The sequence below is a fragment of the Mizuhopecten yessoensis genome, unplaced genomic scaffold (genome assembly GCF_002113885.1).
Source record: "Mizuhopecten yessoensis strain PY_sf001 unplaced genomic scaffold, ASM211388v2 scaffold8537, whole genome shotgun sequence".
Classification (NCBI taxonomy): Eukaryota; Metazoa; Mollusca; class Bivalvia; order Pectinida; family Pectinidae; genus Mizuhopecten; species Mizuhopecten yessoensis.
The window spans coordinates 1475171-1479416 of record NW_018407597.1 but is presented as its reverse complement, the minus strand read 5'-3'; positions in this window follow the sequence as shown (position 1 = coordinate 1479416).

Sequence of the window (4246 nt, the reverse complement as noted above, 5' to 3'; positions counted from 1 at the left end):
TGTTACCTATCGTAGACCATCATACAAGTAAGTTTGTTACCTATCGTAGACCATCATACAAGTAAGTTTGTTACCTATCGTAGACCATCATACAAGTAAGTTTGTTACCTATCGTAGACCATCATACAAGTAAGTTTGTTACCTATCGTAGACCATCATACAAGTAAGTTTGTTACCTATCGTAGACCATCATACAAGTAAGTTTGTTACCTATCGTAGACCATCATACAAGTAAGTTTGTTACCTATCGTAGACCATCATACAAGTAAGTTTGTTACCTATCGTAGACCATCATACAAGTAAGTTTGTTACCTATCGTAGACCATCATACAAGTAAGTTTGTTACCTATCGTAGACCATCATACAAGTAAGTTTGTTACCTATCGTAGACCATCATACAAGTAAGTTTGTTACCTATCGTAGACCATCATACAAGTAAGTTTGTTACCTATCGTAGACCATCATACAAGTAAGTTTGTTACCTATCGTAGACCATCATACAAGTAAGTTTGTTACCTATCGTAGACCATCATACAAGTAAGTTAGACCATCATGCAAGTAAGTTTGTTACCTATCGTAGACCATCGTACAAGTAAGTTTGTTACTTATCGTAGACCATCATACAAGTAAGTTTGTTACCTATCGTAGACCATCATACAAGTAAGTTTGTTATCTATCGTAGACCATCATACAAGTAAGTTTGTTACCTATCGTAGACCATCATACAAGTATGTTTAGACTATCATACAAGTACATGAATCGTAAGTATACCGGCTTACTGAAATCCGACCATTTTTTTATGTTTCACGATGGCCTACGAAAATTACAGTTTGGTATATCAAAAATCATACTTCAAAATGAATAAAACATATTTAGGCGAAAATAAAATTTGATAATGAAAGTAACAATCAATTAATATGGCCTGCATAAGTCGCACAACATGTTACGGTTGACCGGACCAGCGTGCTGTTTTGTCACTACGGGTGCCCTTGTAAACTTGACCCTATCCATTCCATACACCCTCCAGCTGGCCTTACACATGGATAAGCACATTTTCTGAAAACGGGGGCGGGTTTCCGGATGAAATATTTTGATTAATAAGAGAAAATCGTATGAACTGTGTGTGGAGAGTTACGACAGATTTGATTTAATCAACCCCGGTATAATTCAGTTTTAAACACGGGTAACAGAATTCACCGATCAAAGATTGTTCAAAGTTCAGCATTTTTGAACGATGTATTAATGTTTTTCCTGTTTGGTTTTAGTAACATACTAACGCAATTAAAAATAATGAATTATTTTTTTCGACAAAACATTCCGATGCGTTTGTATCAAATCAGTCTCCAACTGTAACTACACACATTATCGCCGAGACCAATACATTGTTTTTGGTATTAGTACTCGTATATTGTAATAATAAAAAACCCCAACATATTACCAACCATGTTAGAGAAATACAAGAAAACTTCCCCAATAGGTTGATATGTCTCTTAATGATGATCTTTCACATTTTTTAAAAGAAGACAGTTCAGCACAAAACTTATCAACAAGTGTTGCCCTCATGGTCAGCAGATGTTCAGGAAACTTCACATTGGCGTTGATGACTCATGATTTCCTAAATGGCGGCATGGAAAGTAAACATCTTAGAGTCTCGTCCTAAAATAATTTTGCAAAAATAATAATATTAAAAAAAATTATAGCATACGTCTTTACAATTTCTCATAATGTCATGCTTAAACTGTCTTAAACATCATTCAGACGTTTTGGAAAAAAACCCTTAAGGGTAAGTAATTGCTGTTTAATCTATAAGTTCAGCCAAGAAATATAAGTTATATCAGTGTCATGTTCAACATATGTCCATTTATATGAAGAGTTACAAATGTAGCCGGTATTGAACCATTGAATGCATTTTTAATTTACGTCCCTTCACCATAAGCTCTGGACATTTCCCATGGACGTAAGTAGGCCCGAGAGATATGGGTGGGGTAGGGTACCCAGTCACCCAACCCCCTCCCCGTAAGTGGGTCTAGATCTAGGGACGTGTCATAAACGTCCTCTTGGCAGCCTCATTGCGTGTTGAAGCATGAAAAGCATTCATAGTTTTTCTGTTTTAAAAAGGGGATTTTGTGAACGGATTGGTACAAATTCCCGCTAGGGGGAATTCAGTCTAGAATTCCTGTGTACTGTAATGGACCTGTTTTATACGTTGTAGGTAGTGCTCACAACGCACACATATGTGTGTCCGTCCATCTTTTATTTTCTTCTAGTGATACAGTGCATTTCCAGAGCGAAATTTAGTTTCTAAATTTAATCGAATTGTAGGTAATTTCATTATATGAAAACATTCAACAGTCTGATTAAGCGCACTCTAAAACGTTTTTTTTTTTTTTTAATTTCATTGTTGCTTAATTGATTACATAAAGGATTTTAATTTCGTCGATCAACAAAACTTTTGGTTCAAATTGATATAAGAAGGCATTGATGGAAAGTTATTAAAGCTAATCAGATCGTTGTATAGTAGAGTTAGATGTTGTGTTAAATATAATGGTTCATTATCGAGTTATTTTAATTGCGAAAATGGATTGTTTCAAGGTGAAATTTTATCACCATTATTGTTTTCATTATATGCTAATGATTGCGAAATGCACTTTTTAATTGACAACTGTCAGTCGATAGAAATTCAAACACTGAATGTGTTCCTTTTGATGTTCGCAGGTCAGGTAATAGGGTGAGAGGGTCTGCAAGATATGTTAAATTCTTTAGAATTGCACACAAAAAAGTGGGATCTAACAGTCAATGCTAATAAAAGACAGTTTTTGTGTTTCAAAATGGGGTTATTTTGAGAAATAATGAAAATTTGAAATAAAATGGTTGTCAACTAGAAATTGCAAAAGAAATCAAAATTTAACCTCTAGAAAAACACAACAAGAATGCAGATCAGGGTAAAAAGGCGTTGTTTTCAGTTATGACTGTATGTCAAAATACTAAAAAAAATCAGAATTTATTTTGTAAACGACTGCTGGGCGTAAGAAGAAAAAAACGTATAATTTATGGTTTATTCAGAACTTAGGATATATCCATTCACATTGGTAAGAAAATTGAGAATGATTTAATAGTGGATTAAAATACTAGGGACTAATACTTGTAATTATATTTTGCAGCATGTTATAAAGATTTGTTAAAGAATAAGGATAACTGTTTTTTTTAATAAAACAATATTTTATATAGAATTGGCCTTGGCTCCATATGGGAAATAGAAACAAATGCTGATACATGTATGTATTATAATGTTATCAGAGAAAGACTTATTGATATACAATGTATATATATATAGACAAGAAGGCAAAGAAAAAGTAAGAACATATTCAAAGGGATATATCTATGCATATCTTTATAACCAGTTTGATTTACAATGTTACTATAGAACCTTTTAACAAGAAAATATTTGAAAGAACTTACAATATTTACTATCTAAATAGGTAGATATCCAAATACTGAACGTAGAACTAGTGTGTACTGTATGTAATTTACATGATATTAAATATGAGTTTCGTTCTTTGTTGAAATATCGATCCATGCTATTCTGATTTGCGTGTCAAATTTTTGAAACATTTCTATATAAAAAAGCCAACTATGTTAAAAAATGATAGAATTATTTAATGCAAATGAAACAAAAGGACTTGTCAGTTTGGCAAAACATAAACGAGGCCAATAAAGTTAAGTTAAAATAATTTGCTGTTCAATCTCTTTGAATCTGTACAATATAATAAGTTTAAACTAAGCGGCCAATTCAAGAAGAAACCGATTTACTTCATTGGTTACACTCTCCGTACTGTATAGTGCTGATGTGGTATTGTAATTGTATATACATAATGTAAATATCTCATTTTTGAAACCGTATGAGTCGAAAGACTCTAGGTAACATAGAACCTGAACTTGAACTTGCTGTAAGAGAGTCCCTAGGCCTCGTGTACTTTACAAGCTGTCTCCTGAGTGGGTGGCGAGCCAGCTGGTCCGGGGTAGACCACTTCAGGCCAAACGAACTAACAAGATTATTCGATTCAAGATGTAAGATAAATATATGAATTAAATTCAAGATAAACAATATATTCATTTCAACCGAAGATGACACAGACATATATATCTAGCGCATTTCGATACTGACGCGCATTTGGTCACTTTCAGTCCATCACTAGAGATGATGATGTTGTTCGTGCGGTGCTTGCTGGCTTTGCTGGTTATTTCG